Source organism: Coregonus clupeaformis, chromosome 21 (genome assembly GCF_020615455.1).
Source record: "Coregonus clupeaformis isolate EN_2021a chromosome 21, ASM2061545v1, whole genome shotgun sequence".
NCBI classification, from domain to species: domain Eukaryota; kingdom Metazoa; phylum Chordata; class Actinopteri; order Salmoniformes; family Salmonidae; genus Coregonus; species Coregonus clupeaformis.
This window is the reverse complement of record NC_059212.1, coordinates 5,510,903-5,527,399: the sequence shown is the minus strand read 5'-3', so window position 1 is coordinate 5,527,399 and position 16,497 is coordinate 5,510,903. Positions and strand designations below refer to the sequence as shown.

The 16,497-nt window shown below is 48.3% G+C and overlaps 1 protein-coding gene across 1 annotated transcript in view; it reads right to left on the bottom strand.

Annotated features, from left to right (window-relative positions):
* LOC121539040 (bromo adjacent homology domain-containing 1 protein) overlaps positions 1-13,855 on the bottom strand; it is a 53,275-nt gene extending 39,420 nt beyond the window's left edge. The window contains exon 1 of the mRNA XM_041847239.2: positions 13,802-13,855. The gene's annotated coding sequence lies outside the window, so the exon portion shown is untranslated. The remainder of the gene's footprint in view (positions 1-13,801) is intronic.
* Between the last annotated feature and the right edge of the window lie 2,642 nt (positions 13,856-16,497).

Sequence of the window (16,497 nt, the reverse complement as noted above, 5' to 3'; positions counted from 1 at the left end):
CCCCTCATCTTCGAGTAACTTACATTGTGGTGCTGAAACTTGAAACAGCAGCCGCGGCACAATCAATCAGAAATGGATAGCTCATGGTGCTGAAAGTAGGCATAATTAATTTCAACAGTCTTCATTTTAATTAGACTTTACTAATAACAAGAGGGCTTTGTGTTGGAGCCTATTTCTTCCTATTTAAGAAATAAGAGGTAGGCCTACCTGTTTCACAGACGAAATTAGGCTATAGGCTGCTATATCCATAGATTTGTCGGTCAATTCCTCCACCCACCATGCACTCTTCAAATAACAGCCCTTCACTGACAAGTTAAAACCAAGACTTGAATTGAGGGGGTATGAGAGGATATGCCATAGGCCTACCTTTAATTAAAGAAAATGGCAAAAAAAACACTTGTTAGCTTTAGATTTAGAAGAAAATAAAATGGATGCGATTATATAAAGTGATTTATAACAGCGCTTTGGTCCACGCTGCTTTATGCTAGAAACAAGCTGTAAAATACCCAGGAAAGACGTGACTCCGATACGTATGGGAATATCATTGTTTTGTTTCCTTGACATTCAGAGGCGGAGCTACAACCTTCTTTAGCCAAGGAGACAAACAATGGACTTTGCTTGGGAAGTAATCTAACTCTGTCACTATCAATTGATTAAGCTATTCACTTTCAAATCAAATCAAATTTTATTGGTCACATGCGCCGAATACAACAGGTGCAGACATTACAGTGAAATGCTTACTTACAGCCCTTAACCAACAGTGCATTTATTTTTTACAAAAAAAGTAAAAATAAAACAACAAAAAAAGTGTTGAGAGAAAAAAGAGCAGAAGTAAAATAAAGTGACAGTAGGGAGGCTATATATACAGGGGGGTACCGTTGCAGAGTCAATGTGCGGGGGCACCGGCTAGTTGAGGTAGTTGAGGTAATATGTACATTTGGGTAGAGTTAAAGTGACTATGCATAAATCATTAACAGAGTAGCAGCAGCGTAAAAAGGATGGGGTGGGGGGGCAGTGCAAATAGTCCGGGTAGCCATGATTAGCTGTTCAGGAGTCTTATGGCTTGGGGGTAGAAGCTTTTGAGAAGTCTTTTGGACCTAGACTTGGCACTCCGGTACCGCTTGCCGTGCGATAGCAGAGAGAACAGTCTATGACTAGGGTGGCTGGAGTCTTTGACAATTTTGAGGGCCTTCCTCTGACACCGCCTGGTATAGAGGTCCTGGATGGCAGAAAGCTTGGCCCCAGTGATGTACTGGGCTGTACGCACTACCCTCTGTAGTGCCTTGCGGTCGGAGGCCAAGCAGTTGCCATACCAGGCGGTGATGCAACCAGTCAGGATGGTCTCGATGGTGCAGCTGTAGAATTTTTTGAGGATCTGAGGACCCATGCCAAATCTTTTCAGTCTCCTGAGGGGGAATAGGCTTTGTCGTGCCCTCTTCACGACTGTCTTGGTGTGTTTGGACCATGATAGTTCGTTGGTGATGTGGACACCAAGGAACTTGAAGCTCTCAACCTGTCCCACTACAGCCCCGTCGATGAGAATGGGGGCGTGCTCAGTCCTCTTTTTTTCCCTGTAGTCCACAATCATCTCCTTTGTCTTGGTCACGTTGGGGGAGAGGTTGTTGTCCTGGCACCACACGGCCAGGTCTCTGACCTCCTCCCTATAGGCTGTCTCATCGTTGTCGGTGATCAGGCCTACCACTGTTGTGTCGTCGGCAAACTTAATGATGGTGTTGGAGTCGTGCCTGGCCATGCAGTCATGGGTGAACAGAGAGTACAGGAGGGGACTGAGCACGCACCCCTGAGGGGCCCCTGTGTTGAGGATCAGTGTGGCAGATGTGTTGATACCTACCCTTACCACCTGGGGGCGGCCCGTCAGGAAGTCCAGGATCCAGTTGCAGAGGGAGGTGTTTAGTCCCAGGATCCTTAGCTTAGTGATGAGCTTAGAGGGCACTATGGTGTTGAATGCTGAGCTGTAGTCAATGAATAGCATTCTCACGTAGGTGTTCCTCTTGTCCAGTTGGGAAAGGGCAGTGTGGAGTGCAATAGAGATTGCATCATCTGTGGATATGTTGGGGCGGTATGCAAATTGGAGTGGGTCTAGGGTTTCTGGGATAATGCTGTTGATGTGAGCCATGACCAGCCTTTCAAAGCACTTCATGGCTACAGACGTCAGTGCTACGGGTCGGTAGTCATTTAGGCAGGTTATCTTAGAGTCCTTGGGCATGGGGTGGTCTGCTTGAAACATGTTGGTATTACAGACTCAGTCAGGGACATGTTGAAAATGTCAGTGAAGACACTTGCCAGTTGGTCAGCACATGCTCGGAGTACACGTCCTGGTAATCCGTCTGGCCCTGCGGCCTTGTGAATGTTGACCTGCTTAAAAGTCTTACTCACATCGGCTACGGAGAGTGTGATCACATAGTCATCCGGAACAGCTGGTGCTCTCATGCATGCTTCAGTGTTGCTTGCCTCGAAGCGAGCATAGAAGTGGTTTAGCTCGTCTGGTAGGCTTGTGTCACTGGGCAGCTCGCGGCTGTGCTTCCCTTTGTAGTCTGTAATAGTTTTCAAGCCCTGCCACATCCGGACGAGCGTCAGAGCCAGTGTAGTATGATTCAATCTTAGTCCTGTATTGACTCTTTGCCTGTTTGATGGTTCGTCGGAGGTCATAGCGGGATTTCTTATAAGCGTCCGGGTTAGAGTCCCGTTCCTTGAAAGCGGCAGCTCTACCCTTTAGCTCAGTGCGGATATTTCCTGTAATCCATGGCTTCTGGTTGGGGTATGTACGTACGGTCACTGTGGGGACGACATCATCGATGCACTTATTGATGAAGCCAGTGACTGATGTGGTGTACTCCTCAATGCTGTCTGAAGAATCCTGGAACATGTTCCAGTCTGTGCTAGCAAAACAGTCCTGTAGCTTAGCATCTGCGTCATCTGACCACTTTTTTATTAACCGAGTCACTGGTGCTTCCTACTTTAGTTTTTGCTTATAAGCAGGAATCAGGAGGATAGAGTTATGGTCAGATTTGCCAAATGGAGGGCGAGGGAGAGCTTTGTATGCGTCTCTGTGTGTGGAGTAAAGGTGGTCTAGAGTTTTTTTTCCTCTGGTTGCACATTTAACATGCTGGTAGAAATTAGGTAGAACGGATTTAAGTTTCCCTGCATTAAAGTCCCCGGCCACTAGGAGCGCTGCATCTGGATGAGCGTTTTCCTGTTGATTTATGGCCTTGTACAACTCATTCAGTGCAATCTTTTTTTTTTTTTTTTTTTTTTTGGGGGGGGGGGATGGATCAGCTTAATATTGCAGATAGATTGTATCTTCTATCAATGTAATTGTCTGCATCACTTCCAATCCCCCATGTTTTTTTTTATTTTTTATATATATATATTCCCCTTTATTACTTTTCAACCCCACCATCCTTTCCCTACTTGGAGTAAATTAGTGAACAACAACGCCCAGGCCTCTACTTCCGGTCTATAATTACTATCTACACCTTATGGACAGAGTTAATTTTACAATAATTCTATATCCATATATATATATATATATATATATACACACATATATACATACATACATACATACATACATACATACACACATATATATATATATATATATATATACATATATATATATATATATATATATATATATATATATATATATATATATATATATATATATATATACACACACACATACACACACACACACATATACACATCCACTTATTTATTTTTTTGCTCCTGAACTTCTTCTACTCTAAACCTCTCCGATCATTTTCATGATGTCCATCCGGTTTGCTTCTAAATGCCATATCTTTCTAACTGTGCTCTTTCCCAAAAGCTCCCAACATACAACCTATATACTTATTATGGACACAGTATGCTTACATTATTAGCTATCTTTGTTATTATTTGTTGTTATTTGTTATTAGTCCCATCCTTCAACTCTATTCAATACCTCCCATCTATCTCTTAACACCATCCATATAGGATTTCTATTTGCCATATATATTTCAACCATACTGTGATGTTTTACAAAAGTTCTGAACCTTTCTATTCTCATTGCTTCTACAGATTGTGAATTAAAAATAAACATTTTTGCTAAAACTATTATTATATTATTGATTGATTGACTATGACTTTTCAGATCACCCAGTAATGCTATCTGCAAGGTTAGTTCCAGGTAAATATTGCAATCCTTTAGCCATTCCTGGACCTGTGTCCAAAAACAATTCAGTGCAATCTTAATGCCAGCATTGGTTTGTGGTGGTAAATAGACAGCTATGAAAAATATAGATGAAAACTCTCTTGGTAAATAGTGTGGTCTACAGCTTATCATAAGATACTCTACCTCAGGCGAGCAAAACCTCGAGACTTCCTTAGTATTTGATTTTGTGCACCAGCTGTTGTTTACAAATATACACAGACCGCCACCCCTTGTCTTACCGGAGTCAGCCGTTCTATCCTGCCGATGTAGCGTATAGCCCGCTAGCTGTGTGAAATCCATGTCGTCGTTCAGCCACGACTCGGTGAAACATAAGATATTACAGTTTTTAATGTCCCGTTGGTAGGATAACCGTAATCTTAAGTCGTCCAATTTGTTCTCCAATGATTGAACGTTGGCTAATAGGATTGATGGAAGAGGCAGTTTACTCGCTCGCCGTCGGATCCTTACAAGGCACCCCGATCTACGTCCACGATATCTCCGTCTCTTCCTCACGCGAATGACGGTGATTTGGGCCTTGTCGGGTGTCTGTATGATATCCTTCGCGGCCGCCTCGTTGAAGAAAAAATCTTCGTCCAATACGAGGTGAGTAATCGCTGTCCTGATATCCAGAAGCTCTTTTTGGTTATAAGAGACGATGGCAGAAACATTATGTACAAAATAAATTACAAATAACGCGGAAAAACACACATAATAGTACAATTGGTTAGAGGGCTGTAAAATGGCAGCCATCTTCTCCGGCGCTGTTTAGACAAGATGTTTAAACCCAGACAGCTTTTGTGGAAACACTTGGGATATTCTCTTGTTGGGTTAAGAAACAGAAGAGTTAGCCAGCAGTTAAAGCTTACATTTTTCTGTGTCGGTAGGCCTACTCTGTCTGGGGTGGAAAGGTAGGACTAACTTTTGAAAGTACCATGCTCAGATTCCTAATGACATTTCAGATTAAATTATTTGCAAACAGGGACAGTTTCATTGCAAACAAGACATTGATTTTTTACATTGGAGAAATATGATACGATGAACACATAGGCCTATCTCTCTGTCCATTCTTAGCCTGTAATTTCGGTAATTTGTGTGGTATTAAAAAATATTCTGCTAATATGTAAAATGATATTTTTTTCACAGACCTGCAAACACGATGATGGATTCATGCAACGCTTTTACTATAAAGGAGATCTATCCACCCTTACTCTTCTCCACGGTGGTCTGCGAACCCACAACCTTTTCTCCCGCAGCCCTGTGTGCTATCAACATTCCTGCGTTGCCATGTAATGCTTACAGGACGAAGAACAGTTTTTAAAATTGCATATCTAAAGCTCTGGTCTGTCCAAGAAGTGAGGGTAAACGGTACGCATGTTCTCTGCTATTCATTTTATGTTTTAATTATTATTTTGGGTATAGAGGAGGGTCACTTTTTTTTTTTTTTTTAAAGCATTCAGGGATCGTTTAGGTAAAATATATTTTGCTTAATTTTCATTTCAGAGAGGTCAGATTTTCTCCATGTAACCCTTATTATAAATAACGTTCACTCCCTTAAAACAGTGTACAGCAGTGGAGGCTCCTCAGAGGAGGAAGGGGAGGACCATCCTACTCAGTGAATTTCATAAAAATAATGAAACATTAAAAAGTTGTCATTTTTAGATAAAACTATACTAAACATCACCAAATAACTGATTAAAACACACTGTTTTGCAATTAAGGTCTACAGGTAGAACCATGGTGTAGCCAGAGGACAGCTATTTTCCGTCCTCCTCTGGGTACATTGACTTCAATACAAAACCTAGGAGGCTCATGGTTCTCACCCACTTGCATAGACTTACAGTAATTATGACAACTTCCGGAGGACGTCCTCCAACCTATCAGAGCTCCAGCAGCATGAACTGACATGTTGTCCACCCAATCAAAGGATCAGAGAATGAATCTAGCACTGAAAGCATAAGCTACAGCTAGCTAGCAGGCATACAATGTGGTGAGTAGGTGACTCAAAGAGAGAGAAAGTCAATAGATGAACAGTTTTGAACAAATTAATTTCTTAAAGTTAAGGAGATGCAGAGAGAGAGCTATATTTCGTTGTATTTCTTTCACTTTAGCTAATTTAGCCAACTACTCAAACATCCGGCTCAAACAGAGAGGCATGCTATTTAGGTTAGCTAGGCTATCCAACACTGGAACTCTTCCAAGTCCAGGCAAGCTTTCGGTTTTATAAATGTATTGCCACCGTTGCCCACCGGTGTAACTGCTAACCTGCTTGCTCCACACTGTACTGCGTGATTGTAGCGGATTTACTGACGCGTTAGTTCTAGTAGCTATGTTGACTATGACGTTAGCTAATATGGTGATAACGTTGTAGGCTGTGTGTAGCGGTTATGGTATGAAGGTTTGGCTTGGAAAGTTTTTTTTTTTTGCTCGGTCACAGACAGCTGATGTGTTGTGCACTGAAGTCCACAAGCGAAGGGAAAAGGTGAGAGGAGGAGAGCGTGTAGAGGCGAGAAGGAATTATACAACGAGCAAAGTGATGATGCTGTTTGCATGTGTCTGCTGTGAAAGTGAAATGTGTGTGCAGGTGATCAAGGATGTATTCATTCTGCCGATTCTGTAGAAAAAAACGTTTCTAAAAAGGATAGAAACTAATTCGCAACTGTTTGGACTAATGATTACACCCTAGATCAGCTAGATGCAGGCAATAGTGTGCAAGGCAGTATTGAATGTGTCACTGTCTGTCACCTTGATTACTCAAAATTCAACCTGTGCATCTACATTATAAACTTTCATTAGTAGACTAGGTTGTAGCAATCTCATGATGGGTATATGGAAAATTCGAGTATCATGTAGTAAGAAGCCTAAACCTATTGATGTTCCATTGAGCTGGGTGAATGGAATATGAATGACAGTCACCCAATATGCTGTAATAGAAATAAGGCCGTGACCATACAAATATATTGTAGCGACCCGCACAGACAGCTGTGTGTTATGTGTTAGGCTAGTAGATGGTTGTGTTGTACCTACCAGTACCCAGTGTTCGCGGGGTCCGACATGTCAATCAACCTGCTATCTGCCAATCACGGGAATGCCTGGAATGTTCTGATGCCGGGCATCCTGGCGGTTGGCGGAGTGGCGTGGAGGGGGGTTGGGCAGGGGGATGGAGCATTGGAAGTTAAGACCAGGTTTAGCCTTTGTTCTCTCTCTTTTACGTCTGGGCTTCACAAGAGAAGGTCACAATTGGCTTGTGGGTTATCTTTCATTTATTTGGCGTGGGCTACGGCCAAACAGTAGCCTGTGTAAAGTTGGTTTAATAAACCGTCCATTCGTAAACTCAATCCTCTGTCTGGGCAGTTGTTCTTTTATGATCTAGTCAGGTCATCACATTGGTGTCAGAAGTAAAAACGTTGATAAAAGTTAGCCAGCTAGCTAGCTGACTTCTGTGGCTAGCTACCGTAGGTGAGAACGGGGGTTGAAGATGCTTCGAGGGAATCCGAAAGTGAAGGTGGAGGTAGGGGACGATTATGGCCAAGGAGGTGCGTGTGCATGGACGTCGGGGTTCTGGCTGAGGAGATCGCCAGGGCATCGGAGCCCAGAGGTCGCTTGAGGGAGGACGTTAGAGTGATGGCGGCTGAAGCGGGCATGAGTGCTTCGTCGACTGTGTTTCGCGCGGATTCTGGTGGGCGGACCGAAGGGGTGACGTCGACGCGGCGGGACGAGGAATCTGGGGCTCAGGATGTAAACAAACATGGCGGCGCCCAGTTCCCGGCTGCGTCCGTATCCGTTAAGACCCCGAAGTATTCCGGTAAGGCGGATTGGGAAGCATTTCATGCTCAGTTTGAACTGTTAGCTCATTTTAGGGGGTGGTCGGATGAAGATAGGGCACTGCAGTTGGCGTTATGCTTCACGGATGAAGCTCTGGCTTGTTTGATATTGATTAGCCCCGAGGACAGACGTGATTATGGTGCTTTAGTGGGAGCACTGAGGAGGCGCTATGGACAGTGTGTACAGCCCGGGCTACTGCGCTCCGAACTGAGTAATAGACGCAGGCAGCCTGGAGAGCCTCTACGGGTGCTAGCTAATGACATTGAGAGCCTCTCTCGGCGGGCATATGCTCACATGCCCCCCTCCGTGCAGAGCGAGCTAGCACGGGACCAGTTCATACAGGCGCTCTCTCCTACGGAGCTGCGCATACAGACCCAGCTGGCTCATCCTGAGTCATTGCAGGTAGCCTTGGAGATGGCTTTGGAGAGGGAGCTGGTGTGGGCTGGGGCTTCAGCTGGGGCTTTGGTGGGGGTGCAGGGAGACAGACCCTCTGTGCGAGCTGGGGGGCAGAGCAGCCTGGAGCCGGAAAAGCCTGCATGGGTGGCTGAAATGACAGAACTCATTCGTGCTGTGTCGCTACAGGCGGCACGAAACACACGCCCTGGTCCCAGGGTCTGCTGGGGTTGTGGCCAGCCAGGCCATCTGCGCCGAGATTGCCCCATGTCCCCCAGAGCTCAGGGAAACGGCTCGGGGTCCGCATAGACCGGGTAGTGCGGACCCCTGGCTTTCTATCCCAACCACCATCTTCTTCAGGAGGAGCCCACCGGCACAGACGGGGAAGCAAGGCTCCACTTCCCCCAGAAGCAGACGAGGGCAAGCGGATGGAGCCTGTTGTTGTGGTGGGCCGGACCTGTGTTGTGCCCTGCTCCGCCCTGGTGGACACTGGGTCCACAGTAACCCTGGTGAGGCCAGATATTGTGCCAGGTTGGACTCAGTGTGAGCCTACAACTGTGCAGCTCCGCACAGTCACAGGTGAGCTGGCACCCATGAAAGGGAAGGGAATAATGACTCTGACAGTAGGGGGCAGGACTGTGCGTCATCCTGTGTGGGTGGCGGCTGTGCAGGACCCTTGTATCCTGGGGTTGGACTTTCTTAGGAGCACAGGCTGCCAGTTAGACCTAAATAGGGGCACACTGAGCTTCCAGGGAGGGCCGGAGGTCACCATGGCCCCTAATGTCACATTCACTCAACCCAACAAACCCTTTACTCCAACAGTTAAAGCAGCAGAGACTCATGGCTGCCCCCCTCCCCCCACATCTGGGTGTGACTTTTCCCCAGCCCCCTGTCACCTACGGCGTTGCTACATTCCCCCAGCTACCTCCACGACACAGTCCTCTGTGAGCCCCGGGCCGCGCCCCCCAGCCCAGCTACCCCAGATGGGAGGGGAGAGGACACTGTCTGCAGTGAGGGAGATATGGGGGAGGAACTGTGTTGGTCTTGACCCCGAGCAGCAGGAACGGTTGAGGCAGTTGCTGTTTGAATTCAGAGACAGCTTTGCGCTGAGTGAGGAAGAGGTGGGTCAGACTCATCTGGTGCAGCATGAGATCGACACAGGTGATGCTCGACCTATCAAGATGCGTCCCCGCCGTATCCCGCTGGCACGCCAGGAGGCGGCAGACAAGGCTGTGTTGGAGATGCAGCGGGCAGACTTCATTGAGCCCTCAGACAGCCCCTGGGCGGCGCCAGTCGTCATGGTTCCGAAGAAGGGGGCAAGCTGAGGTTCTGTGCGGACTACAGGCGGCTGAATGAGGTAACCAGGAAGGACTCATACCCCATACCACGTATCGATGAGTCGCTGGACCTGGTTAGGGGGTCCTCCTGGTTCTCCTCACTAGACCTCCGCAGTGGCTACTGGCAGGTGCCCCTCTCCCCAGAGGCCAGAGCCAAAACTGCGTTCTCCACTAACAGAGGACACTGGCAGTTCAAGGTCCTGTGCTTTGGCCTGTGCAACGCTCCAGCTACTTTTGAGCGTTTGATGGACAGGGTGCTGGATGGCATCCCCCGACAGCAGTGTCTGGTATACCTCGATGACATCCTGGCCCATGGCAGCTCCTTCCAGTCAGCCCTGGGGGCGCTACGGTGTGTGCTGGAGAGGGTGGCTGCCGCAGGTCTGAAGCTCCACCCCGAGAAGTGCCACTTCATGAGGAGAGAGGTGTCCTTCTTGGGCCACCGAGTGGGGAAGGAGGGGATCAGCACCATGGAGGACAAGGTAGCGGCTGTCAGAGACTGGCCCACCCCCACCGACCAGCGTCAGCTGAAGAGCTTCCTGGGCCTGGCCTCGTACTACAGGAGGTTTGTACGGGGCTTCTCAAGCGTTGCTGCTCCACTGAACCGCCTGCTGCCGAAGGACAAGGCTTTCACTTGGACAGTGGAGTGTGAGGAGGCGTTCAACACCCTCAAACGTGCACTGATCGAGGCCCCCGTGCTCGCCCCACCTGACCTCACATTGCCCTTTATCCTGGACACAGACGCGAGCAATGTGGGCATGGGTGGGGTGCTGGCCCAGGTGGGGCCAGAGGGGGAGAGAGCGGTGGCGTACTTCAGCAAAACATTTGACAAACATGAGCGCCGCTACTGTGTCACCCGGCGGGAGCTCTTGGCTGTTGTGGCTTCCGTCAAACACTTCAAGTACTACCTGGGTGGTCTGCCTTTTACTGTAAGGACTGACCACTCTGCTCTCCAGTGGCTCATGTCTTTCAGAGAGCCAGAGGGGCAGGTGGCACGCTGGTTGGAGGAGCTTCAGCCGTATGACTTCACGGTGGTGCACAGGGCAGGGGCACGCCACTCCAACGCCGACGCCATGTCCCGTCGGCCCTGTACTGCAGACTGCTGCCGCCACTGTGAACGGAGAGAGGGACGGGAGAGAGAGCTGTGTGCAGAGGAGGGGGTCTGTGCCACAGTGTGTCGGGCGAGCGGGCCTGTCTGCTGTGAGCTGCAGACTGTCGACGTGGCTGAATGGGGGCAGCAGCAGGGACGGGACACAGACCTACAGCCAGTGCTACAGTGGGTAGAGGCGCAGGTGAGGCCACCATGGGAAGAGGTGACAGCACTCTCACTCGCGACCAAAGGGTTGTGGTCAAAGTTTGAGCGACTGCGGCTGGCTGATGGCGTGTTACAGCGGGCATGGAAGGAGTCAGCTACGGGGAGGAGAGGTGGCAGGTGGTGGTCCCAAAAGCATTGCGGGAGGCTGTGCTCCAGAGTACTCATGGGGGGGGTGGGGACTGGACACTTTGGGGTCACAAAAACACTGCGCCGCCTCCGTCAGGGCTTTTACTGGGGGCAGCACAAGAGGGATGTGGAAGACTTTTGCCGCCGCTGTGACAACTGCACAGCGAGAAAGGGGCCCCCAGGCCGCTCTCATGCTCAGCTCCAACAGTTCCCAGTGGGGGGCTCCCATGGAGAGGGTGGGAGTGGATGTAGTTGGGCCGTTCCCCACCACAGACAGTGGAAACCGCTGGGTGCTCACGGCCATGGACTATTTCACAAAATGGCCCGAGGCCTATGCTCTGCCTGACCAGGAGGCAGAGACCATCGTCGACGCCCTGACAGCGGGGATGTTCAGCAGGTTTGGAGCTGCAGAGTCCATCCACAGCGACCAAGGCAGAAACTTTGAGTCCCGTGTGTTCGCCACCATGTGTGAGAGGCTGGGTATGCACAAGACCCGCACTACTCCTCTCCATCCTCAAAGTGATGGCCTTGTGGAGCGCTTCAACAAAACGCTTGGACAGCAGCTGGCCATCGTCTCTTCCAAACACCAGCGTGACTCGGACAAGCACCTGCCTATGGTCCTCATGGCATGCCGCTCCGCTGTCCAAGACTCCACCTCCTGCACGCCTGCCCTCCTCATGCTGGGGAGAGAGATCCGTACCCCTGCGGAGATGGCGTTTGGTCGGCCCCTGGATAGCCCTCATGTTTCCCCGGGGCCGGAGTATGCCCGGAGACTCCAGGACCGCCTGGAGACAGCCCACACCTTCGCCAGAGAGCAGCTGCTGAATGCAGGTGTGAGGCAGAAGAGGAACTATGACGTGCACACCCGGGGAAGGCACTTTGTGGCTGGGGAGCTGGTCTGGGTCTACAGCCCGCTAAGGAAAAAAAGGCAGATGCCCCAAGTTGGACAGTCACTGGGTGGGACCCTGCAGTGTCCTGGAGAGGGTAGGGGGAGGTTGTTTACCGGGTGCAGCTTCCTCCCAGGGGGAGAAAGGTGACACTGCACCGGGACAGGTTAGCCCCATATAGAGGGGCCTCTTCTCCCCAAACCCCAGGAACCCCCCACAATTCCCCTCTCTGGCAATGACATTCTCCAGGCACCCACCCCCAGGTGCCGCAGACAAGGCTCCAGACAGCCCACTCCCCTGTGTCACCGCGTGGTTCCCCAGAGCCACGGACTGTACTACCCGTTCCCGCTTCCTTGTCCCCCATGTCCTTGCCTTCATCCCCTGGTTCCCAGAGGGGCACTCTGCGGCCATCACAGCCACGCAGGCAAAGGAGACCTCCGGGTCGCTTCAGAGACTTTGTTTGTTCCCTCGGGGACGAGGGACTTTGTGGTGGGGGGCTGTGTAGCGACCCGCACAGACAGCTGTGTGTTATGTGTTAGGCTAGTAGATGGTTGTGTTGTACCTACCAGTACCCAGTGTTCGCGGGGTCCGACATGTCAATCAACCTGCTATCTGCCAATCACGGGAATGCCTGGAATGTTCTGATGCCGGGCATCCTGGCGGTTGGCGGAGTGGCGTGGAGGGGGTTGGGCAGGGGGATGGAGCATTGGAAGTTAAGACCAGGTTTAGCCTTTGTTCTCTCTCTTTTTACGTCTGGGCTTCACAAGAGAAGGTCACGATTGGCTTGTTGGTTATCTTTCATTTATTTGGCGTGGGCTACGGCCAAACAGTAGCCTGTGTAAAGTTGGTTTAATAAACCGTCCATTCGTAAACTCAATCCTCTGTCTGGACAGTTGTTCTTTTATGATCTAGTCAGGTCATCACAATATATATTCGTCTTCCCTAATCTTAAAACAGCACTGACCGCCGCACAGTAAGTGTGTATTTTGCATTCGTGAAATTATTTTGATGTGATATGAAAGTAGAGGGATTTGTTTCTAGAACCGTACCACAATTGAAAATCGATTCACATTTACTGTAAATGGAGTATTTGGCTGTTTTGGCTTCGACCCAATTCGCCTGTAAACAGAACATCTAAATTCACTGGACTATAAGGAGTAACATTAGGCTCCTTTATTCCATTACTTTAACTGTTGCAAATGGTTATGGGAAAAGAAAAAAACCAACTTATGTCTTGGAGAATGATGCGCGGGTATGCTCTCACCTGTGTGACTCAATATAGCAACAATTTGTCAAGTAGTCTTATCCGCTGTGACACGAGTTCAAAGCAGATCGGGGTAAACATGTGTCCGTCCTCTCTAGCCTACTCCGAGTGGCTTGATGTCACTGGACTTTCTGTTCTCGCCTGCCACTCAAACTCGAGTCTCAGTATCTGCCCGAGCACTGCGCATGAAGCGTCAAAAACAGCTGATACAAAACGATTGAGGGAAAATAAAAATAGAAGTGCGATATTTATTTATAAGACATGTCAGGTGGATGAGACTCCGCATGTAGATATGAAACACGTACCGTACAGTTGCAAAGGGATCTAGTTTCATCCAGTTACAGACCCTCAAACTGCGAGGCGGCTACTGATATCGACCTCAACACTAGTCACTGCCATAACCATCGTGGGGGAAAGGAAATATGAAAGGAGAGCGCTTACCTGCGGACTGTAGGCTACATGGACCTCGACTCACTTCGGACTTATTTCTTTTCCTCTTTTTTTTTTTTTTTTTTTTTTACATAACATCATCATCATCCGCTTTTTATGTTGACGTATCACATGTTGCGAAAACATGGAGTTTCTTAAAGGGCCATGGACATACAGTATGGTGAATTCAGAAAAACTGGGACAGCTTAATCAAGTGTTTATTTCTTGGTCTGACGATTGAAAATCACAACTGTTGTTACTAAACCCTTGCATAGGAACCACATGATCAAAATCACATTTACATTTTACATTTACGACTTACAAATTGGTGCATTTTGGGGGGGGGGGGGGGTTGGAGTAAGGGAGGGGTAGAAGGATTACTTTATCCTATCCCAGGTATTCCTTAAAGAGGTGGGGTTTCAAATGTCTCCGGAAGGTGGTGAGTGACTCCGCTGTCCTGGCGTCGTGAGGGAGCTTGTTCCACCATTGGGGTGCCAGAGCAGCGAACAGTTTTGACTGGGCTGAGCGGGAACTATGCTTCCGCAGAGGTAGGGGGAGCCAGCAGGCCAGAGGTGGATGAACGCAATGCCCTCGTTTGGGTGTAGGGACTGATCAGAGCCTGAAGGTACGGAGGTGCCGTTCCCCTCACAGCTCCATAGGCAAGCACCATGGTCTTGTAACAGATGCGAGCTTCAACTGGAAGCCAGTGGAGTGTGCGGAGGAGGGGGGTGACGTGAGAGAACTTGGGAAGGTTGAACACCAGACGGGCTGCGGCATTCTGGATGAGTTGTAGGGGTTTAATGGCACAGGCAGGGAGCCCAGCCAACAGCGAGTTGCAGTAATCCAGACGGGAGATAACAAGTGCCTGGATTAGGACCTGTGCTGCTTCCTGTGTAAGGCAGGGTCGTACTCTCCGAATGTTGTAGAGCATGAACCTACAGGATCGGGTCACCGCCTTGATGTTAGCGGAGAACGACAGGGTGTTGTCCAGGGTCACGCCAAGGCTCTTCGCACTCTGGGAGGAGGACACAACGGAGTTGTCAACCGTGATGGCGAGATCATGGAACAGGCAGTCCTTCCCCGGGAGGAAGAGCAGCTCCGTCTTGCCAAGGTTCAGCTTGAGGTGGTGATCCGTCATCCATACTGATATGTCTGCCAGACATGCAGAGATGCGATTCGCCACCTGGTTATCAGAAGGGGGATCACGTCACTTAATTGTTGTGATGTAAAAGGGGCAGAGCAAGCTTCTAACATGGTACTCACCCTGCGAAGCACATGGGAAGATCAGTGACGTAGCTTTTTTTTTCTGTTTCTCTGTTAAGGTTATTAAACGTCATAAAGAATGCACTGTGCAACATTGTGATGTAAATGTGCACACTATGTACTGGTGCATCAAAATAAAAATAGGCCAATATTATGTTTCAATTTTTTAAACCCACATTACCAACCATACTAGCATGGAGGACAGCATGGAGTAGCTAAAGTGGGACAGTCTTATAGGCTTTTCCAATGGAGGAAATAGATCCATTTGACATTAGGGACCCCTGTACTTAGATTAGGCAGGGACACTTTTTGCATTTCCATCTGTATATTCTCATTTGACATCTATGCAACATATTAGCCCAACATGGGATACATATCTGACATCCTCAAGATGTTTCCTAATCACACAAAATTGAATTGAATTGTCATTGGGGTACAATTAAGACCATCCCAGTTTATCTAACTTGCTGTCCAAGTTTACCAAAATGCGAACTGTCTCCTGAGTGGCGCAGTGGTCGAAGGCACTGCATCGCAGTGCTAGCTGTGCCACTAGAGATCCTGGTTCGAATCCAGGCTCTGTCGTAGCTGGCCGCAACCGGGAGACCCATGGGGCGGCGTGCAATTGGCCCAGCGTCGTCCAGGGTAGGGGAGGGAATGGCCGGCAGGGATGTAGCTCAGTTGATAGAGCATGGCGTTTGCAACGCCAGGGTTGTGGGTTCGATTCCCACAGGGGGTATATAAAATAAATAATGTATGCACTAACTGTAAGTTGCTCTGGATAAGAGCGTCTGCTAAATGACTAAAAATGTAAAAAAAAAATGAAAATATGGTTTTGTATCAGGGTAAACAATTGGGTGTCATGCGTCCTGTGAATATGATAAACATTTGTCCTTTTTGTGTGATTAGGAAACATCTTGAGGATTTCAGAAATGTATAATGTTGGATAGATGACGAAAGAGGTTACCGAAAATGGATCTGCAAAAAGTGTCCCAATTATTCCGAATTCACCCTACATGTCACTCACATCACACCTATCTGAGGCTGTGGTTGACAAAAATGTGGATGCATGCATGGGAAATGTACATCTTTGTATGGATACTAAATGTATTATACTTAATGACATTTCTATAAGTCTACACACTTACCCACAAGTTATAGATGGGATTAATTGCATTTTGGTTGTTCGAGTGTGTCGAATTTGCTTTCAAATAATTAAGAGAGTTTGATTCACATAACAACCTAAAAGACAATGGTCAAACTATTCAAACAATTTCAAAAAATGTCTGTTGCTGGTATAGATATGGTAATCATATATGCAGCAGCCGTTCTAGAGGTTTGAGTGGGGTAAGATGGGTCAAAGTGGCTATTTTCATTAGAGGCCCGACTTTTTTATTTTTTAAATTTATTTCACCTTTATTTCACCAGGTAAGCCAGTTGAGAACAAG